The sequence below is a fragment of the Rhinoraja longicauda genome, chromosome 22 (assembly GCF_053455715.1).
Source record: "Rhinoraja longicauda isolate Sanriku21f chromosome 22, sRhiLon1.1, whole genome shotgun sequence".
NCBI classification, from domain to species: domain Eukaryota; kingdom Metazoa; phylum Chordata; class Chondrichthyes; order Rajiformes; family Arhynchobatidae; genus Rhinoraja; species Rhinoraja longicauda.
In genome coordinates, this window is record NC_135974.1 from 38,108,932 (window position 1) to 38,132,373 (window position 23,442).

Sequence of the window (23,442 nt, forward strand, 5' to 3'; positions counted from 1 at the left end):
TGCATCGGGGGGGGAGATTTCAGTTCCCTCGTGCCAGGCGATCTGATCCCGGGTCAGAGTTTTTTGAACCACATGTGGCATTTTGGAGCTCCCGACTGGTCTCAACCCGTGACTGCGAGCTCCGCGATGTTGAAGTCCACAGGCCGTGGTTGGAGCATCGATCCCAGGCAAGGGATCGCATGCTCAGTTGGTAAGTCCACGCCCCGCGGGGGCTCAAAGTCAGTCCCGAGCAAGGTCTCCAGCTCCACGATGTTAGGCCGCAGAGTGACCAGAGATACGATCCAGAAAACAATCGCATCTCCGGCAAGGTAAGAGATTGACAAAAAGTTTCCCCCGACCCCCTCCCCCACCCCTCACATAAAACAAACCAGAGAACATTTACAAAAACGTTAAAAAATTAGCAAAAATAACAAAAGAGTTCGAAAGGGACAGACAGATTGTAGGTGAGGCAGCCATCGTGTAGCGCCCCCTGATCTGAATGTGTTCAAGAGAGAGTTAGATTTAGCTCTTAGGGCTAACAGAATCAAGGGCTATAGGGAAAAAGCAGGAACGGGGTACTGATTTTGGATGATCAGCCATGATCATATTGAATGGCGGTGCTGGCTCGAAGGGCTGAATGGCCTACTCCTACACCTATTTTCTGTTTCTGTTTCTGTTTCCATTTCCAAAATCACTCTGAATTATTTTCTCTGTTGGGTTTTTGATTCAAAGTCAACTTCTACCATAAAACCATGAAACCAATGGGTGAATATCTCTGATCTACACGGTACATTTTTAAATTGACCATCCACCTTTATCATTGACTATTCACAGACAGATCCCAGCACCTTTCCCACTTCACCATCTTCCCAATGGTAAATCTGCTGAACCTCGTGAAGGTCAGGATGAGGAACTAAATGCTGCTGTTCAGGGTTAAAGGCCAGATCTTGTCAATATCAAACACTCACCTTTCCCATTGCTTTCCCTTTTATAAAGAATGCACAGTGAGGAAAGCAGTTTCAATGCTGAGTTTTTTTCTCCTGCCTGAGATTGTTCCTGGTTTCAGTTTGTTTTCTGACCTTTTTATTTAAAAATATCTCACTTAGACTCTCATGTGATTCAATCCCCTTTTTAAAAATAATCCATCTACCGCAATGCACAACAGCCTCTCTCTGCACCACACTCTCCTGATTGCCTGTCCACCCAGCACTGCCTGCCTGTTGTCATTGGTCACAGCAGAGACAGCAGCAATGAGCAGCTCGTGATGTACTGTCCAGATACGCCAGCCCAGTGGCACAGTGTGTGTGTGTGTGTGTCTCACTGTGTGTGTGTGTCCCACAGAGTGTGTGTCCATTGTCCCACAGTGTGTGTGTGTTTGTAGGTGTGTGTTTTGTAGGTGTGTGTTTGTGTGTGTTTGTGGGTTATGATATTTGGTAGACCATGTGGGGTGGGAGGGCCCGTTGCTCCTCCTGTGCAGCAGGTGGGGCTGCACAGGACAAAGGGACGGTTATCTCTGTCTACACAGTGTGTGAGTGTGCAGTCAGACAGTGTGGTTGCAGCCATTTTTAGTTGTCTTGCTGCCAGCATTGAGCTTCAAAATCACATGCCTTTGCCTTGGCCCTTTGCGAAGTTCGGCAAGAAATTCGTTGATAGATTACCCTTTCTGTTGCACCGTCCGGTAGAAATCGAGGCGAGCTGTGAGGAAATTTAGACTTTCTTCGTAATGCAGCTGCAAAGCCGTTGTGATTTCAGCATATGAAACTTCAGTTACTTCTTCTGTAAGTAAATTTTGAAGTAGTGCAGTTTCTGGAGACATTGATGAACACAAGAGAGTCTTCTTCCTCAGGTCAGTCGTATTTGCCATATTTTCAAAATAAAACTCAGCGTGCATTAAATACGACGACCACTGTTCTCGCTCGGGATCGAAACGATCAAATTACCGAGACATGTTTCTGGGTCTTTGGATACAATCCGAAGTATCCCACTCCTGACACCACTTTCGTGTTCTTGTTCTATGTCTGTATAAAACTTGAGAGTCTTCAAAGTACAACAGAAGTCTTTAGTACATTAATTCAATGCTGGCAGCAAGACAATTAAAAATGGCTGCAACCACACGGTCTGGCTGCACACTCACACACTGTGTACCATCCCTTTATTGTGCTTTTTCATCTTTGCCATGAGTTCTATGGCTGGATTAAAGACTCCATTGGTCTGCTCATTACACACATAACAGCGTTTACATAGAAACATAGAAACATAGAAAATAGGTGCAGGAGTAGGCCATTCGGCCCTTCGAGCCTGCCCGCCATTCAATATGATTATGGCTGATCATCCAGCTCAGTAGCCTGTACCTGCCTTCTCTCCATACCCCCTGATCCCTTTAGCAAAAAGGGCCCCATCTAACTCCCTCTTAAATATAGCCAATGAACTGGCCTCAACTACCTTCTGTGGCAGAGAATTCCACAGACTCACCACTCTCTGTGTGAAGAAATGTTTTCTCATCTCGGTCCTAAAAGACTTCCCCCTTATCCTTAAGCTGTGATCCCTGGTTCTGGACTCCCCCAACATCGGGAACAATCTTCCCGCATCTAGCCTCTCCAACCCCTTAAGAATTTTATATGTTTCTATAAGATCCCCCCTCAGTCTTCTAAATTCCAGCGAGTACAAGCCCAGTCTATCCAGTCTTTCCTCATATGAAAGTCCCGCCATCCCAGGGATCAATCTGATGAACCTTCTCTGTACTCCTTCTAAGGCAAGAACATCTTTCCTCAGGTTAGGAGACCAAAACTGCACACAATACTCCAGGTGCGGTCTCACCAAGGCCCTGTACAACTGCAGCAGAACCTCCCTGCTCCTAAACTCAAATCCTCTTGCTATGAATGCCAACATACCATTCGCTTTCTTCACTGCCTGCTGCACCTGCATGCTTGCTTTCAATGACTGCTGCACCATGACACCCAGGTCATGTTGCATCTCCCCTTCTCCCAATCGGTCACCATTCAGGTAATACTCTGCTTTCCTGTTCTTGCCGCCAAAGTGGATAACCTCACATTTATCCACATTATATTGCATCTGCCATGCATTTGCCCACTCGCCTAATCTATCCAAGTCACTCTGCAGCCTCCTAGCATCCTCCTCGCAGCTAACACTGCCACCCAGCTTCGTGTCATCCGCAAACTTAGAGATGTTGCATTCAATTCCCTCGTCCAAATCATTAATATACACTGTAAATAACTGGGGTCCCAGCACTGAGCCTTGCGGTACCCCACTAGTCACTGCCTGCCATTCCGAAAAGGACGCGTTTATTCCTACTCTTTGCTTCCTGTCTGCCAACCAATTTTCTATCCACCTCAACACTGAACCCTCAATACCGTGTGCTTTAAGTTTGTACACCAATCTCCTATGTGGGACCTTGTCGAAGGCCTTCTGAAAGTCCAGATATAACACATCGACTGGTTCTCCCTTATCCACTCTACTAGTTACATCCTCGAAAAATTCTTTAAGATTCGTCAGACATGATTTGCCTTTGGTAAATCCATGCTGACTTTGTCTGATGATTTCACCACTTTCCAAATGTGATGCTATCACATCTTTAATAACTGACTCTAGCATTTTCCCCACTACCGATGTTAGGCTAACTGGTCTATAATTCCCCGTTTTCTCTCTCCCTCCCTTTTTAAAAAGTGGGATTACATTAGCTACCCTCCAGTCCTCAGGAACTACTCCAGAATCTAAGGAGTTTTGAAAAATTATCACTAATGCATCCACTATTTCTGAGGCTACTTCCTTAAGCACTCTGGGATGCAGCCCATCTGGCCCTGGGGATTTATCTGCCTTTAATCCATTTAATTTACCTAACACCACTTCCCGACTAACCTGGATTTCCCTCAGTTCCTCCATCTCATTAGACCCCCGGTCCCCCGCTATTTCCGGCAGACGGTTTATGTCTTCCTTAGTGAAGACAGAACCAAAGTATTTGTTCAATTGGTCTGCCATCTCCTTGTTCCCTATGATCAATTCACCTGTTTCCGACTGCAAGGGACCTACATTTGTCTTAACTAATCTTTTTCTCTTGACATATCTATAAAAGCTTTTGCAGTCAGTTTTTATGTTCCTTGCCAGTTTTCCCTCATAATCTATTTTCCCTTTCCTAAGGGAAAGAGATTTAATTCCCTTAAGATTTACAGTAATGCTGCAAGGCACAACTTTCACAGAAATAGTGCTTACACTTTGTCATCACAGGGTTGGTGAATGAGGTCCTGCAGATAAAACATTTAAAGAGCCTGCCCAGACTCCGCCATCTTGTCCGCTGCCCGGCGTGGGGTGGAGACAACCCAGCCGGGACATCCCAGACAGGGATTGTGGTCGGGTCACAATCTGCCTCAGAAGGCAGTGGAGGCCAATTCTCTGGATGCTTTCAAGGGAGAGTTAGATAGAGCTCTTAAGGATAGCGGAGTCAGGGGGTATGGGGAGAAGGCAGGAACGGGGTACTGATTGAGAATGATCAGCCATGATCACATTGAATGGCGGTGCTGGTTTGAAGGGCCGAATGGCCTATTCCTGCACCTATTGTCTATTGTCTATTGACACCGGATGAAGTGGAGCGCTTCACATTAACGGTACAACACACAACTGGAAACTCTGCTGATTTAATTCACCTGCTATTGGATTCTGCTGCCTTTTCAAGTACAAGATGGAAATAATGATATTAAATTAATTACTTGCGTTAAACTGATAAGCTGCTTTGTAATAAATAGATGAAAAGAAGGATTTCTTCAGATGTTTGGCATGTCAATTTTATTATTCCATTCACAAAGACGAGACTTATAGAAGAGTAAAAACGCAGACAGTAGAAGTAATAGCTCTAATTTCTGAGAGAAAGTCCCCTTGTTGAATGAACTTTATCTTTTACACATATTGCTCTCTGAGCTTTAACACAATGAGTGACGTTCTCATAAGATCATCATTGATAGGAGTAGAATTAGGCCATTCGGCCCATTTAGTCTACTCCGCCATTCAATCATGGCTGATCTATCTCTCCCTCCGAACTCCTGCGAACTGCTGTTAACGAACGCGGAATCATACCATCATTTAGCAGGGTTTTGCCAAAATGGGAAACTATTGGCTTGTTTCATCCAAAGAAGCGCTGGTAGGCCGGGTGATGGTGGGCCTGGTGGTAGCAGGCCTGGTACTGTTGGGCCAGGTAATGGAGGGCCTGGTGATGGAGGGTCTGGTGGTAGCAGGCCTGGTACTGTTAGGGCCGGGTAATAGAGGACCTTGTGATGGTGGGCTGGGTAATGGTGGGCCGGGTATTGATTGGCCCAGGAATGGTGGGCCTGGTAATGAAGGGCCTGGGACCGGTGGGCCTGGTCATGGTGGGTCTGTCTATGGAGGGCCTGGTAATGAAGATAATGGTGGACCCGGTAGTGGTGGGCCTGTATTGGGGGGCCTTGTATCGGGGCCTGGTACCGGTGGGCCTGGTGATGGTGGGCCTATCTTTGGTGGGCCTGGTATCGGGGGGCCTTGTATCGGCGGGCCTGGTGATGGTGGGCCTGGTACCAGTGAGCCTGGTGATGGTGGGCCTATCTTTGGTGGGCCTGGTACCGGTGGGCCTGGTACTGGTGGGCCTGGTACCGGTGGGCCTGGTACCGGTGGGCCTGGTACCGGTGGGCCTGGTACCGGTGGGCCTGGTACCGGTGGGCCTGGTACCGGTGGGCCTGGTACCGGTGGGCCTGGTACCGGTGGGCCTGGTACCGGTGGGCCTGGTGGGCCTATCTTTGGTGGGCCTGGTACCGGTGTGCCTGGTACCGGTGGGCCTAGTATTGGAATATTCCAAGGTTCTGGAACGTTCTGGTGCCCTACTCTTCCATGTTCTATGTTGGTTCAAGTCCCAGCAACCTGCTCGTGCTCATCAGCTCCCTCCAGTGGTGACAGTGAAATGTGCGGCTGGAATGAGGGTGGGCCACTGCTGGACCTGCACCAGCTGCACAGCTGGGCTACACCCTGCAGGCGGTCACCACGATGACTGTTTGTAGCCCATGCCAGCCTGTTGATGCCCAATGCTGCAATCCTTGCCCTTATTTAACCTGCAATCTTCTGTCGGGACTCTGCCCCCGATTCCAATGACATGGCCTTCCTGCCACAACTATTACTAACGTGGTGTAAAATGTGTATCAATTATTCACAGTTTAGTTGTTGACTGACTTCTCCCATCTGCTGCTATAATTCCACAAATGTTTAAATACTTTTCACAATTGCAAATTCATAGAAGAGTAAGTTCGCAAGTGACATAATAACTTTAGTTTAGTTTCGTTTATTATCACGTGTACCGAGGTACAGTGAAAAGCTATTTGTTGCGTGCTATCCTGTCAGTGGAAAGACTATACATGATTACAATCAAACCATCCACAGTGTACAGATACAGAATAAAGGGAATAACGTTTAGTGCAAGGTAAAGTCCAGTAAAGTCAGATTAGAGAGGTGGATAATAGTTCAGGACTGCTCTCTAGTTGTTGATAGGATGGTTCAGTTGCCTGATAACAGCTGGGAAGAAATGTAACCGGGTGAGACTGGTTCTAGATTATGCTGTTGGCCTTGCTGAGGCAGCATGAAGTGTAGATGGAGTCAATGGAAGAGAGGTTGGTTTGTGTGATGGTCTGGGCTGCGAACACAATTCTCTGCAATTTCTTGTGGTCTTGGATGGAGCTGTTCCCAAACTGTGCTGTGATGCATCCTGATAAAATAATTTCTATGGTGCATCTGTAGAAATCAGTGAGAGTTGTAGGGGACATGCCAAACTTCCTAAGCCTTCTAAGGAAGTAGAGGCGTTGCTTCTTGGTCGTTTTACTAGGTTAATTCCTGGAATGGCGGGACTGTCATATGTTGAAAGACTGGAGCGACTAGGCTTGTATACACTGGAATTTAGAAGGATGAGAGGAGATCTTATCGAAACGTATAAGATTATTAAGGGGTTGGACACGTTAGAGGCAGGAAACATGTTCCCAATGTTGGGGGAGTCCAGAACAAGGGGCCACAGTTTAAGAATAAGGGGTAGGCCATTTAGAACTGAGATGAGGAAAAACTTTTTCAGTCAGAGAGTTGTGAATCTGTGGAATTCTCTGCCTCAGAAGACAGTGGAGGCCAATTCTCTGAATGCATTCAAGAGAGAGCTAGATAGAGCTCTTAAGGATAGCGGAGCCAGGGGGTATGGGGAGAAGGAAGGAACGGGGTACTGATTGAGAATGATCAGCCATGATCACATTGAATGGTGGTGCTGGCTCGAAGGGCCGAATGGCCTCCTCCTGCACCTATTGTCTATTGTCTATTGTTGCATCAATATGGGTGGTCCAGGAGAAGTTGTTGGTGATATTTACTCTTCGCAACTATTTCTGTTTTTATTTCAAAGACCAGAGGGCATAGCTTTTTGGTGAGAGGGGCAAAGTTTAAAGGAGACGTATGTTGAAGTATTATAAGAGAGGATGGTAAATGCCTGGAACGCGCTGCCAGCGGTGGTGGTGGAGGCAGATACAATCAGGGCATTTAAGAGGCTTTTGGACATGCATAAACGGGGAATAGAGGGATATGGATCACATGCAAACAGAGGACTTGGCATCATGTTTGGCACAGATGTTGTGGGCTGAAGGGCCTTTTCCTGTGCTGTGCTGTTCCATGTTTAGCTTTGTTTAAAATATCTGTGTGAGCCCTGACTACCAACAGTGGTGTTGGGGCATTCTGCTGGAAATATTTCAACAAATAGTTATTAAATTCTTTAAAGTTATAAAACAAGCTTCTTCTGCCTCTCGACCAATTCTAAAAAGGGTATTTCAGTTGAAACATTAACTCCATTTCTTTCAACAGGAAAGTTAATTGGAGAAAAGACAGAGGGTTAGAATTTAAATGTTGGCACAAGCTGGCAAGGTAGTCTTGGTGTTCCAAATGATCCAATCCTGTTCCATTTGCTCCCTGTTCTGGAGGCTGCGACCTGGCTAGGTAGTCTTGTTGTTCCAAATGATCCAATCCTGTTCCATTTACTCCCTGTTTAGGAGGCTGCCCCCCTTGGTTCATTCACCAAAGCCACCAGCGACATTGGAACCCTAACCCTAACCCTAACCCTAACCCTAATGTAACCAGAGACATTCACCGCTCAAAACTACAGCCAACTAAATCAGTTGTGGTCAGCACGGCAGTGAATTATTCCACATTGTCATTTGCAATTGTGTTATTATATTCTGAGATATTTAACACAGTAAATATGCAAAATATTAATTGAAAGCCTTGATTTTTTTGAATCAGCGAGAAAATCTATCCTTTGATAGTTTTAACAAAGAAATTGTTAAAATTCATTTTAACAAACACAAAACACAAACATTGTTCTTTGTAAAAAACAGAACTTGCTGGGAATATTCAGCAGGTCAGGCAGCATCTGTGGAGAGAAATAAAGTTAATGTTTGGGGTCTGTGACCTTTCTTTTGAAGCCACCTGATGCAAGGTTATTTCCTGATACATAAGCTCTGGTCCTGCAGGTCCTATTCCAGGTGTGGAACATCTGCAGATCGTCCATTTCTCAACATAAATCCGTCCTCTGTTTTTCCGGAAACTTGAAAATGAGATGCGTTAAGAATATTAGTTTTAAAAAGTAAAGTGTTCATGTTGCCACCGTGAGCTGTAGTTGACGTCTTTATTTGCTGATTTATATTGCAGCCCTTTGGCCTCATCTTACATCGAGAGCTTGTTCGGCCGCCCGGTTCATGAGGTGACGTTCCACTCTGCTCCGCGCTGTCTGGGCGTAACACAGTGGAGCCACAAGGACTTGCCTCCAGCCCGTGACCTGTCAGGTACGTACGACGAGCACTCACCTGGAGATGTCTTTCCCAAGGAAATGTTTTACCTCAGGCAAGACATTGCTTGAGGCAACGCCCAGATGTGGGCAGATGTGAGCCATGTCGTTTAGTGATGGTCCAGTGAGCTAGAAATGCAGTGAGATGTGACGAGATTGTAAGTGACTTAAAGCCTTTTAAAGCTCTTGGTACGTTTCCATATCAAGCCTAAATGGAGACACAGGAAATGTGACATTGTGTGCCTGGAGTTATAAATACATCTGTAATTGAGCAGGTGAAGGTAATATTTCCCGGTACATTCACAGAGCAGTCTGCACCACCAATATCTGCAGTTCCTGGTTTCTACTACCAACAAATAGATTGTGTCGTTCACTGCTGGAAACATTCAGCTGATTAGGTGACATCTGTGGGGAGAAACTGAGTTAACGTCTCAGGTCAAAGACCCTTCATCGGAACTGGGAACAACTGAAAATAACCCTGCTGTCAGTTGTGGAGAGGGATATGAGGGAGATGGAAATGGAAATGTTGCAGCCCTGTCCAGCGTATTGTGGTTGCTACCCGTCCCCTCTCTCGTTCCCCAGTCCCCCCCTCTCTCGTTCCCCAGTACCCCCCTCTAGTTCCCCAGATTCCCCCTCTCTAGTTCCCCAGTCCCCCTCCCCCTCACTAGTTCCCCAGTCTCCCCCTCTCTAGTTCCCCAGATTCCCCCTCTATAGTTCCTCACTCCCCCTCTCTAGTTTCCCACTCCCACCTCTCTCGTTCCTCAGTCTCCCCCTCTCTAGTTCCTCAGTCCCCCTCCTCCTCCTCTCTAGTTCCCCACTCTTCCCCCTCTCTAGTTCCCCACTCTCCCCCCTCTCTAGTTCCCCAGTCCCCCCCTCTCTAGTTTCCCAGTCTCCCCCTCTCTAGTTCCCCAGTCCCCCTCCCCCTCTCTAGTTCCCCCTCTCTAGTTCCCCAGTCCCCCTCCCCATCTCTAGTTCCCCAGTCCCACCCTCTCTAGTTCCCCAGTCCCACCCTCTCTAGTTCCCCAGTCTCCCCCCTCTCTAGTTCCCCAGTCTCCCCCCTCTCTAGTTCCCCAGTCCCCCTCCCCCTCTCTAGTTCCCCAGATTCCCCCTCTCTAGTTCCCCAGTCTCCCCCCTCACTAGTTCCCCAGTCTCCCCCCTCTCTAGTTCCCCAGTCTCCCCCCTCTCTAGTTCCCCAGTCTCCCCCCTCTCTAGTTCCCCACTCTCCCCCCTCTCTAGTTCACCAGTCTCCCCCCTCTCTAGTTCCCCAGTCCCCCCCCCTCTCTAGTTTCCCACTCCCACCTCACTAGTTCACCAGTCTCCCCCCTCTCTAGTTCCCCACTCTCCGTGATCAATGTTCTCTAAGGTTTGTGGCATTGAGGGAGAGCAAACACTGGCATTGATATATTGTTCGACTGGAACACGCAAGTGCAATCCACGGGCAGGATGAACGGAGAAGATGAATTCTTGGACAAATTCCCACCTGTGTTCACATTCACTCTGCTGCAAAGATCACTTTGCATGTGTGCCATCATCAATATTCATTGTCACCTACATAATTGATCATTTTCCTGGACTTATTTTGGCTGCATTCCTGCTAAACATTATAATTTATTGAAGTCTTTGGATCATCCAAGTGGAGAAACATCATAAATATATCAGCCTCAGGACCGTTGGTCCGTGAACGTAACTCAGCGGGACAGGCAGCATCTCTGGAGAGAAGGAATGGGTGACATTTCGGGTCGAGACCCTTCAGATTGGTTAGGGATAAGGGAAACGAGGGATATAGACGATGATGTAGAGAGATAAAGAACAATGAATGAAAAATATGCAAAAAAGTAACGATGATAAAGGAAACAGGCCATTGTTAGCTGTTTGTGGGGTGAAAACGAGAAGCTGGTGTGACTTGGGTGGGGGAGGGATGGAGAGAGAGAGAGGGAATGCCGGGGCTGCCTGAAGTGAGCCCATACCACTGAGCTGTAAGCTGCCCAAGCGTAATATGAGATGCTATTCCTCCAATATACGTTTACCCTCACTCTGACAATGGAGGAGACCGAGGACAGAAAAGTCAATGTGGGAATGGGAAGGAAAGTTAAAGTAGAACGTGTGCAGGTTATACACAGGTTATGGACGCCCACAGGTTATGTGGGCTCTGTGGGGAAGAACGGTGTGTGTGGGACATCAACAGGTTACACTGTGGGGCGGACAGTGCTTGTGAAACATACAATATTGTACTTATCGTGTCCACACATGCTAGATATTGTGTTTCTGCCAAAACTGAACACAACTCTTAGCAATATCATTGTTCTCTGCAAGGTCGTCAGCTTTGCATTCGTGCTGCAATAGAGGGCATCAATAGGTGCTCCATAGTTTGTGGTCCAGTGCCATGTATGCAGATGACGTCTTCAATGTCTATATTGTTGACAATGGCAAGCAATTTTCCCACTTCTTGAGAGTGGCTTTACAGCGACCAGAGCCAGCTCTCAGTCTGTGGAGGCTTTGTACTGTGAGATAAGCAGTGTGTGTGTGGAGCTTACACAGATTGGTTTAGTTTAGTTTATTGTCACATGTACCGAGGTACAGTGAAAAACATTTTTGTTGCAGAATGGCCGGAGGTCTCGGCCCTGAGGTCTCGGCCCTGAGGGTCTCGGCCCTGGGGTCTCGGCCCTGGGGTCTCGGCCCTGAGAGTCTCGGCCCTGAGGTCTCGGCCCTGAGGGTCTCGGCCCTGAGGGTCTCGGCCCTGAGGGTCTCGGCCCTGAGGGTCTCGGCCCTGAGGTCTCGGCCCTGAGGGTCTCGGCCCTGAGGGTCTCGGCCCTGAGGTCTCGGCCCTGAGGGTCTCGGCCCTGAGGGTCTCGGCCCTGAGGGTCTCGGCCCTGGGGTCTCGGCCCTGAGGTCTCGGCCCTGAGGTCTCGGCCCGGAGGGTCTCGGCCCTGGGGTCTCGGCCCTGAGGTCTCGGCCCTGAGGGTCTCGGCCCTGAGGTCTCGGCCCTGAGGGTCTCGGCCCTGGGGTCTCGGCCCTGAGGGTCTCGGCCCTGAGGGTCTCGGCCCTGAGGGCTTGGCCATCGTTGCCACTGGTGACCATTGATGTAGCTTTGTTATTGTCGCTGGTAACAAAGTCCTGTGAAAAATACCCTGATTGTGCGTGCTGTACAAGCAACTAATACATAAATATAGAGGTCATGCAAGAGAGGAAATAACCCAGAGAGGGGAGTATAGTATCACCAGAGACTTCACATGCTGGAATTGTGACCAAAACACAAAGTGCTGGAGGAACTCAGCAGGTCAGGCAGCATCTTTGGAGAATATGAACATATATCTTCTATGGTATCGTCTATCAACACAGAATAACAGGTGTGTGAGTTGTCCTTGATTATGCTGGCTGCTAAATGACCCTGGATTGTGTTGGCATTGCCAGGAGCATCCGTATGTGGAAATGAGTGCACTGGAACTCAGATGATAATATCGCCCCTGACCATTAGAGTTGTTGTAATGATGTGTGAATCCTACACGTCTGCCTAAGGAAATATTTTATTAAACCTAATGGTGTTATAGCCAGTTGAGACCTATAATCTCATATGCTGCTTTAATGCCTTGGAAATAAGAATTATAATGATTAGAATTAAATTTATTTTGCAATTAACATTTCAGCTCGCAGTCTTTATCCATAAACCTGCAAAAAAAATGAGCGTTGCTATACTTTATAATAATCGTTACATCCCAACATGTTTTCATTACATTTTAAAACCACATAGTGAGATATGAAAATTAAATACAGGATTTATATTACACATAGACATTATTCCACTTTAAATTAATATGCTCTGATTGATGTGATTCTTCACACTGATCATGTTCTTTCAAATGTTTAACATACACCATGATGCAGTACTGTACTGTGAGATACGCAGTGTGTGTGGGACTTCCACGGATTGCACTGTGAGACCACACTGGGAGCACCGTGTCCAGCTATGGGAAGGTTGACGCTCAGTTGGAGTGGGTGCAGAAGAGATTCACCAGGATCTCTGGGCTGATGGGCTTGAGTTCCAGGGAGAGGTTGGATAGGCTGGGACTTTATTCTTTGCAGTGTAGGAGGGGTGACCGTATTGAGGTGTATACGATCATGAGGGTACAAGATAAAGATTACACGAGTACACTCACAGTCCACCCCCCTCCTCCCCGAGTACAAGAGGACAGGCTTAAGGTGAGAGGGGTGAGATTTAAGAGGGACCACGTTTTCACTCAGAGGATCGTCCATATCGGGAATGAGCTGCCAGAGGAAGCTGTAGGAGTGGGTACGATCACATCTTGCAATAGACGTTTGGACAGCTGGGAGCGTTTAGAGGGCTTTGGACCAAATGCAGGTAGATAGACGAGACAGAATGCCATTTTGGTCAGCATGTACAAGGTGGGCTGAAGGGCCTGTTTCCATGCTGTACTACGACTTACATAAGTAAGGCAGATGCACAGGAGTGTTACAGTAACGGATACCTGCCCAATATATTCAACCTTGGACAAACCTTGGAAGTCTCTCGATGGGCAAGCACCAAACTATATTTTGTTTGAGCAGTGTTGGGGTGGGACAGGAGTGGGGTACTCAGCCTCCGAGACAACCCCGACCCTCACCCTCACCCTCAGCCTCCGAGACCACCTCGAACAACAACCTCACCCTCAGCCTCCGAGACCACCCCGAACAACACCCTCAGCTTCAGCCTCCGAGACCACCCCGAACAACACCCTCACCCTCAGCCTCCGAGACCACCCCGAACAACACCCTCAGCTTCAGCCTCCGAGACCACCCCGACCCTCACCCTCACCCTCAGCCTCCGAGACCACCCCGAACAACACCCTCAGCTTCAGCCACAGCCACAGAGACCCTTCCCAAACATTATCCTCAACCTCAGCCTCCGAGACCACCCTGAACAATGGCTTCAGGTTGACGTATGGCAAGAGATGTTCACCATGCTGGTCGACACTCGGGACACTCTGGGATAGTCTGGGATATTAGTCTGTAAAACAAAAGTCTTTGCCAGCTGTAATTTGAATACCTTCTGAGTACCTAGTACATTGAACATGGACCATCACACAGTGCAGCACAGGAACAGGCCTATCTGTTCTCAATGTCTGTGCCAAGTTAAACTAATACCCTGCCTGCATGTGATCCATATCCCACAATCCCTGCATGTCCGTGTGCCTCTCTAAAAACCTCTTAAACACCACTGTCACATCAACCTCCACCACCACCCACAGCAGCAAAAACACCTGCCCTACGTATAACCTTTAAATATTGCCCCTTTCACCTTAAAACTCTGTCCTCTAGTCTTTGACATTTCCACCCTGGGGAAAGCGTTTCTCACGGTGTACTTGCTCGGGTTAAACCCCATTTGCCATTTCTCCGCCCATATCTGCAATTGATCCATATCCTGTTGTGTTCAGTTGCATTTTACTGACTGCATCTCATCACAACATGATTTAGAGCACTAAACAATCTAAAAATATGTTTTGGCAAAGGTGCGTAATGCAGGGCAAGAGGCCAGAGTAATTAAATCAACAATGTTTTTTCTTATTTCAATTCCGTGTCTCAGATCAATTTGAGACGAGTGTCTGTGTTGAAAGTCTGGCTGCTTTGAATGAGCACAAGTGATGACAGAGTGCATTATAAACAAAGGAAACAGCAACATTGTAAATTGAAAGTCAATAAACTGCAGGTGCCATAAATTTGGAAATAATAATGATAAGTGTGGGGAATCCTCAGCAACATTCTTCTCATGGAGACTCATAGAATCACAGAGTGAGGCAATGTGGAAACAGGCCCTTAGGCCCAACTTGCCCACACCGGCCAACATGTCCCAGCTACACTAGTCCCACCTCCCCGCATTTGGTCCATATCCCTCCAAACCTGTCCTATCCATGTACCTGTCTAACTGTTTCTTAAATGTTGGGATAGTCCCAGCCTCAACTACCTCCTCCAGCAGCTCGTTCCATACACCCGCCACCCTTTGTGTGAAAAAGTTGCCCCTCAGATTCCTATTGAATCTTTTCCCCTTCACCTTAAACCCATGTCCTCTGGTCCTCGATTCCCCTACTCTGGGCAAGAGACTGTGCATCTACCCGATCTATTCCTCTCCTGACCTTATATACCTTCTCTTCCTTCAGCAGATGCTGCCTGACCTGAGTATTTCTGTTGTTCTGATAATAAATATCATGGGTAGACACAAAATGCTGGAATAACTCAGTGGGATAAGTATCACGTGTTATTTAAGAGTCTACCGATGAGGGACACTGGAATATTGTGTGTCTTTACACATCACAAAATAACAAGCAGCAAACAGCTCGACAGCCTTTAGTAATCAGAGTTGTTTTCTGATTGGAGATGGAGATACTGTAAAGCTGTTAACTGCTCAGGCAGTTCCAGTATTTCACTGCAGTCCCTGCCTTCTTCTTCTTGCGTTTGAGGCAGCAGAAGTTATGAAGCTGCTTCTGCTTCTGCTGTCTCTGTTTGTTGTCGTTCGCCTGACTGAGGTCAGTTGGCAGGGCTCACCACGGGGAGGTCGACAACGTGAGCCCCTATAGTCCCTGTGACTGCACCAAAACAAACAGTGTCAAACCCCAGGCAACAACAAACTCTCTTGTTCTGTGTCAATATGCATTTTGCATCATGGAGCACACTTTTGAAATTATATATTTAAAACAAATATGAGCTTGCTGAGGTGGAAAAGGACATTTGTGGTCATGTTAGGTATTTAATGGCATGGTTTTCATTGCTGGAGAAGGAAGTATAATTCATGTCTTTGTGTTGAGATAAATCGGAAATTATAAGGGTCATACATATGATTTTTAGATTTAGATTTAGAGATACAGCGCGGAAACAGGCCCTTCGGCCCATCGGGTCCGTGCCACCCAGCGATCCCCCCACATTAACACTCAGCCCACCGGGTCCGTGCCACCCAGCGATCCCCCCACACTAACACTCAGCCCACCGGGTCCGTGCCACCCAGCGATCCCCGCACATTAACACTATCCTACACACACTAGGGATAATTTTTACATTTGCCCAGCCAATTAACCTACATACCTGTACGTCTTTGGAGTCTTTGGATTCTACTAAATTGTGTATACTCAAATATATTTGTGTAAATGTCATGTGTTTTAGCACTCTTGAGCGTTTGATCTTTGGTTTTGTGTATAAAAGAGAATCTTGTATATTCATAGCACAGTCGACTTGCTTCATACCCACATGAATAGGACTCTGATAAAATGTCCTTCTGGTGCATCATTGGGACTGTGCAGAATGAAGGCACCAAATAAAACAGTGAAGATCTTACTTGGCATTACTCTTGTTAATTATTACCATAACTTAAATTCCAATTGCTAATCTGAAATGTGAGATAGAACATTTGTCATCGCCGATCAACTGGACTCTGACAACTTCCATTCATTTTCCAGACACACCTTATTAACTTGTGCACAAGCAGACCAGCACTGTCCAGACACACCTTATTAACTTGTGCACAAGCAGACCAGCACTGTCCAGACACACCTTATTAACTTGTGCACAAGCAGACCAGTACTGTCCCAGTTACTGCACCACTCTCAAATTCCAACGTTTTATACAGATTTTGACCCTTGAAATTTGTGAGCACTTTCTAATTTCTTATCATCAATAACAATACATTTTCAAAAGATTAATATACAAATGCAATAACACTAATACAAGTAAACCTACGTGCTATTTAACCCTTTTATCCAATATCTTGAACCTTGTAGTGTGCGTCAAGGAATGCCCATCCAAAGTATTGGGGCACGTCAATGAACATCTGTCAGGAACATTGATGTGCGTCAATGAATGTCTAACGGTTGTTGTGCTGTACAGCTATCTTAACCATCGTCATACTGTGGCTTCCACACATTCACTTCATATTCCTTGCTTATAGTAGATAAGGCTTAAGATATTGTAAATATTAAATCACATCCTGTAAAGCTTGTGGCAACAACTGCAAATGGTAAATTAAATTTAAATAGTGAAATATGAGGTGCTTAATTTTATTTAGAAGAATATTTATGCCTTGGCAGATAAGAAATTGGGTTAAAGACTAACAAGATCTCAGATATTGGACTATAACTCAATAAAAGTAACAACACAGGAAGGCATGGAAATTCATTTTTTAAAAGTATTAAGTGTAAAAGCTGCAGTGGTTGTGAATCTTTAGAACCTTACTTGGACCACACAGAGAGCTCATACATATTTATTGCCTCTACATTATGGACAATATTGAAGAGCATGGGAATATTGCAGAAAATGTAGGCATTGTTGTTGTTAGAGTTCTCTGAAAAAAAAGCTGAGGAGAGTTGTAGAAATGTTTTAAATGAAAGAGAGATCGGGTTAAGGAGGGTGTAGAGGGACAGTTCTACTTGTAACTGTGTTACGGACATGTGAACAGATATATATATATACATGTATATATATATAGGTATGCACTGGGAACTAAACTGCCAGGTTTAGCAAATGGGAACAAAGTGTGGCACAAACCCAGAGCCAATGGAAATGATAATATTCCTTTGTAAGTGGTTGATTGTATGTGCAATATATATATAACCTCATAAAACAGTGGTGCTGGGTGGTTTCTAAATTGAGGAATTGGATTGGTATCAGTAATTCTACTTCATTGAAATAACCGTTTCAATATTGCAGTTCATCATCAAATTGTACTTTGTAAAGATTTGATCTGTATTTTTAAGCTAATTTTATAGTTTTGATGTAAAATGTGGCACTGATGACAGCTGGAAATATAAATTGCAGTTAAGGTTATATGGAAAAGGAGTAGAATCACACGGCCATCAAGTCTACTCCGCCATTCAATCATGGCTGATCTATCTCTCCTTCCTAATGCCTAATGTTGTAAAATTGAAAACAAAGCCAACCCCATCAACAACAAAAGATGATAACTAGGTCATCCATTCCTGGTGATTTGAACTAAATATTGGTCATTAAATTTATACAAAAGCAACATGCTGCAAATGCTGAAAACTCAATTGATCGGGCGGAATATGAGGAGACAAAAGCTAATTAAGGAAATGTCACAGATGTGTCCAGATGTTTGGGGCATCATGGATTTTGTGCATCGTCCCAGAGGCAGGTTATGTTCAACGTTGGCGATGGTGGAAGGTTCACAGGCAGGCTCTGGTCACAGACAGACAGACGTTTGTGGGTGACGATCGGTACACGGCACTTTCTTGTTTTGGTAAAACTTAGAGAAGTGGCCGTTAATGGTGTCAGAGTGTGTTTGTTCTCACTGTGGTGCAGGAGACGGACTGTCGGCACATTAAAGATGAAGGGTGGGTGGATGTTGATGCCATTTATAGCCAGGACTGCTTGGAAGATGATGGGGAACAGAATGTCCCAGAAACAGGAGTTCTGCAGCAGCAAGGCAGATTATTCACAGCTTGTTTTTCTGACCCGTCACCATTTAATGTTGCAGTTGTTTACTGAATGCCATCCCTGGTTTTTATAACAGTTCCACTCACACCAGGCACATTTCTGGTAAACATTTGTTTGTAAATATCTGCAACAATTAGAGATTTAAAAATGTCGGTTGCAATTTTCTTCAATGAAAATCACAAATAGTCAGGGCCATCTGGCTACAATATGATTTAGCATTTTGCAGCGAAATCCATCTGGTCCTTGGCAAGCAAGCAGCAATAATGTTTCCGCGACTAAAATGATCCAATTCACAAAAAGGAATTTGAATGAAAGTACAACCATTCACATAAAATTTGATTCAACATCATTTGTTCCATTGGTTTCTGATATATTATAAATGACATTTTATTCAGATTGCAGCTTTTTAATAACTTAAAGGCTGATTTTGCCAATTTGCTCTATGTTTGAAAATGCCATGTCTTAATCTTTTTAGAATTGCCGTGCTAATCTTTTGCATTTCTGCACAATTGCAGTCCTGTGGCTCCACTCTGTCTCTCTTCTGTAGTTGTATTATACAACGAGCTGGAGAGAAATCTCATCGTAAACGTTATGTAGAGTAATGAATTAGATGGTTACATCTTGGACATACTGCTTACCTAAGCAGACAGAACCAGGAGTGGCCTGCATCCCTTTTATGTGATATCTCACTTCAATAAAGTGCAAACATCAGTATTCGTTGTTTGCAGACACTCTATTTTTCTAAAGAATATTTTGACTGATGTGCTGAGCTGAAATCTGTTGGATAAAATCTCAGCGCAGCCTGCAACCTCTCCACAGAGGCTGGGATTCACATCATTACCTGATGCCATCATTACATTCCCAGTACCGTACTGTATAGGTACGGTGAATCAGTACACTGCCTGGCCCAGGCCTGGTGTTTTCAGTGGCTATTTACAGGGCCAGCTCATTGCTGCTTACTCCTAATCTCCAGGATATCTGAGTTATTTATTTTCAACAAAAAGCAGCTTCAGAATATGTCATCAGAGATCAGGGTTCATTCTCGCAGGCTGAATGGATGCTCACTTCTGTATTAAAGTGAATCATGTGTGTCTTGTCTCCATGATAAGCTGTTCACTGGCATCAAGCTCGTAATCACCAGGAGACTGACCTCCACAGAGCTGAGCATTCACCGTGAAGATAAATGGTTTCTCTGTCAGGTCGAAGGCAGGCAGGTGAATGTCTCTGTCAGGTCGAAGGCAGGCAGGTGAATGAATCTCCCGTCTTTAAGAAATGAAATGATCACCATTCATCTGCCCCCATTGTCACCATCCTGCCCCAGCTGAGTCTGACCCAGACCCTGACCCTGACCCGGACAGAACATTACAAGGGGAGACCAGTCCAAACTCCTCAGCAGACACTTCCAGCAGCATGGGATCCAGTCCCTGGAGATCATCGGCCTAGAAACAAATACAAATTGGTCACGCAGGCATAGGAAGAGGGCAAGGAGGGCATGGATTAAAGCGTTACAGATGTGAGAGCCCAATGGCCTGAACCTAGCATCAACTCAAACCTAGGGTGGAACCTGACTGACTCCTACAAACCTACAGAAGGGCAAGTGTAAAGGCGAATAGATTTGGATGAGGGTGATGAGACCGTGGGCCAGACCGTAGTGGCAGTACATGGTGAAAAGGAATCTCCAGGGGGACATCATTGAGCACCAGAGGGCATGTTGACCCACTGTCCGATAAATCACACCCAGACCCTAACACTGAGAGCAGTATGGACACTGCAGTCTGGAAGTTCCCACGGTGATTACCAGCAAGGGGTGAGAGAGAACAAGGACCAGCAAAGGTACTGAGGACTTTTGATCATCTCTCGGCCCAAGGTACATTTTAAAAACTTTGCCAATTTTGATGAATTAGCAGAAATCTTCATTCCCAAATATATCTTCATTTCCCGACTCAAGGAAATTCTAAAGGGCTGCTAAACCATGAAGAAGTGAATGAAACAAGTGTGAAGGATTACCGGATTAGCTGAATGGTGGCAGTGGAGGGCCGCATGTTAGTTCATTGCCAGTACAATAATCATGGAACTGCGAGCTTCAGCAGAGTGGCATTCATGTTGCTGCGTTGACAGCGGCTGCAGTTGCATGTTTTAGATTATAAACTCTCAGCTCCATGGAGAGCTCCGTGATCCATAGAATCATTCAGCGGAGGTTTGTTTATTGGCCAGCATGTCCCCGCCAATCGCACATTGACGAAGCGCGTGTGGGAGTTTGGCATGTGATTGGCGTGTGATTCTCTGTTCGATTGGCCACGACCCGTGGTCTCTGGCCCTGGACAGATGCTGGCCGACTGGTCAATGGGCGGAGATTAGAGGTCAGTCACACCTGGGTGCTGGTCAGGTCTCCTCAGGGTGCTTTCCTACCAGGGCAGGGTGTTGGTCATTAGCCAGTTGGTGACCTCCCTGCTCTGGAACCGGTTGGCCACATCGGTCCCATCAGCCATCTTTGCTGGGATCATCCAGAGGAAGTAGGTGGGGGGGTATACAGTGAGCCCACGGGGGATGGGGGGGTATACAGTGTGCCCGGGGGGGGGGAGTAGGGGGGTATACAGTGTGCCCACGGGGGGGGTAGGGGGGTATATAGTGAGTCTGCAAGGGGGGGGGGTATATAGTGAGCCCACGGGGGGCGGGGGGGTATACAGTGAGTCTGCGGGGTGGGTATATAGTGAGCCCACGGAGGGGACGGTAGGGGGGGTATATAGTGAGCCCACTGGGAGGGGAGGGGGGTGGGGGGGTATATAGTGAGCCCACTGGGAGGGGAGGGGGGTATATAATGAGTCCGCGGGGGGGTATATAGTGAGCCCACTGGGAGGGGAGGGGGGTGGGGGGGTATATAGTGAGCCCACTGGGAGGGGAGGGGGGTATATAATGAGTCCGCGGGGGGTATATAGTGAGCCCACTGGGAGGGGAGGGGGGTGGGGGGGTATATAGTGAGACGACGGGGGGGGGGGCGGGGGGTAAATAGTGAGCCCACGGCACTGCCCCTTCCAGGTGAAGAATCATGGCCTGATGAAGTGCGGAGAAAGCCCTTGGCAAGTTTCTGCCATGTATCCTGTCGGTGTAACTGTAATCTAGTTTGGAGGAGAATGAAGTAATAAATCTGGAGTGATGGAAAGAGGCTGATTATATCGATGTAAATCTGACCCCGTGAGACGATCTCTCAACGTTGCCCTGTGCTTGATCAGCCTCAACGGATCAGCTTTACTACATTAGTTACTTTTATGGGCATGAACATGAAGAATAGTGTGAGTTTTAATGGGCAAGTACTCCCATGTTACCCATCAGCCACAGCTCCTGTGTTGCAACCACTTTTATTAAAGTGTGATTTGTACAGTAATTTCAACAGTGCTACAAATTTTCCCAGACCACAGTATATAAAAATGTGCAGCTACGATGCAGGGTGTGTGAGGAAGCTGGCACTGATGGTGCAATGTGAGGTAGTTCCGAGATCTGTAACTGGGTCCAATGATTGCAGTGATCCCATCGTTACTGATCAATGAGACATCCTGATCTGCTTTTCCCTGTGTAAACTGGGTCCAATGCTTCCAAATAAACCACTGTTTAGCCAATTAGAATCCCTTTTAGAATTCTGTAGTTAACATCTGTCAGGAAAGTATTTGTATGTCCCAGGAGGACATGGGCTCCTTGCAAAACATCTGGCCAGAGGTTTATGATTTAATAAGTTCTGGGAAAAATGGATACAGTCACGACAGTCAGACAGGTGGGCAGAGGGGGTGGGGTCACTCTGTTGGTAAGGAATGATATTCACTCCCTTGCAAGGGGTGACATAGAATCAGGAGATGTAGAATCAGTATGGATAGAAATGAGGAATTGTAAGGGTAAAAAGACCCTAAGGGGAGTTATCTACAGGCCCCCAAACAGTCGCCTCGACATAGGGTGCAAGTTGAATCAAGAGTTAAAATTGGCATGTCGCAAATGAAATCCTACGGTGGTTATGGGAGATTTCAACATGCAGGTAGACTGGGAAAATCAGGTTGGTACTGGACCCCAGGAAAGGGAGTTTGTGGAGTGCCTCCGAGATGGATTCTTAGAACAGGTTGTACTGGAGCCTACTAGGGAGAAGGCAATTCTGGATTTAGTGTTGAGTAATGAACCTGATTTGATAAGGGAACTCAAGGTAAAAGAGCCATTAGGAGGCAGTGATCATAATATGATAAGTTTTAATCTACAAATTGAGAGGGAGAAGGGAAAATCAGAAGTGTCAGTATTACAGTATAGTAAAGGGGATTACAGAGGCATGAGGCAGGAGCTGACCAGATTTGACTGGAAGGAGGCCCAAGCAGGGAAGACGATGGAACAGCAATGGCAGGTATTCCTGGGAATAATGCAGAAGTTGCAGGATCAATTTATCCCAAAGAGGAGGAAAGATTCTAAGGGGAGTAAGAGGCACTCGTGTCTGACAAGGGAAGTCAAGGACAGCATAAAAATAAAAGAGAAGAAGTATAACAGCAAAGAAGAGTTGGAAGCCAGAGGATTGGGACTCTTTTAAAGAGCAACAGAAGATGACTAAAAAGGCAATACGGGGAGAAAAGATGAGGTACGAAGGTAAGCTAGCCAATAATATAAAGGAGGATAGTAAAAGCTTCTTTAGGTATGTAAAGAGGAAAAAAATAGTCAAGGCAAATGTGGCCCCCTTGAAGACAGAAGCAGGGGAATTTATTATGGGGAACACGGAAATGGCAGACGAGTTGAACCGGTACTTTGGATCTGTCTTCACTAAGGAAGATACAAACAATCTCCCATTTATTCACAAAATGCTGCCTGACCTGCTGAGTTACTCCATCCAGACCGCCACAAACAATCTCCCAGATGTTCTAGTGGCCAGAGATCCTAGGGTGACGGAGGAACTGAAGGAAATTCACATTAGGCAGGAAATGGTGTTTGGTAGACTGATGGGACTGAAGGCTGATAAATCCATAGGGCCTGATGGTCTGCATCCCAGGGTACTTAAGGAGGTGACTCTAGAAATCATGGACGCATTGGTGATCATTTTCCAATGTTCTATAGATTCAGGATCAGTTCTTGTGGATTGGAGAGTAGCTAATATTATCCCAATTTTTAAGAAAGGAGGGAGAAAAAAAACAGGAAATTATAGACCAGTTAGTCTGACATCAGTGGTGGGGAAGATG

General features: G+C 46.2%; 1 protein-coding gene across 9 annotated transcripts in view; it reads left to right on the forward strand.

Annotated features, from left to right (window-relative positions):
• dlgap4b (discs, large (Drosophila) homolog-associated protein 4b) overlaps positions 1-23,442 on the forward strand; it is a 306,821-nt gene that overhangs the window by 135,961 nt on the left and 147,418 nt on the right. For all 9 annotated transcript variants that reach the window (XM_078419201.1, XM_078419195.1, XM_078419193.1 and 6 more), the window contains one exon: positions 8,680-8,813. The gene's annotated coding sequence lies outside the window, so the exon portion shown is untranslated. The remainder of the gene's footprint in view (positions 1-8,679; positions 8,814-23,442) is intronic.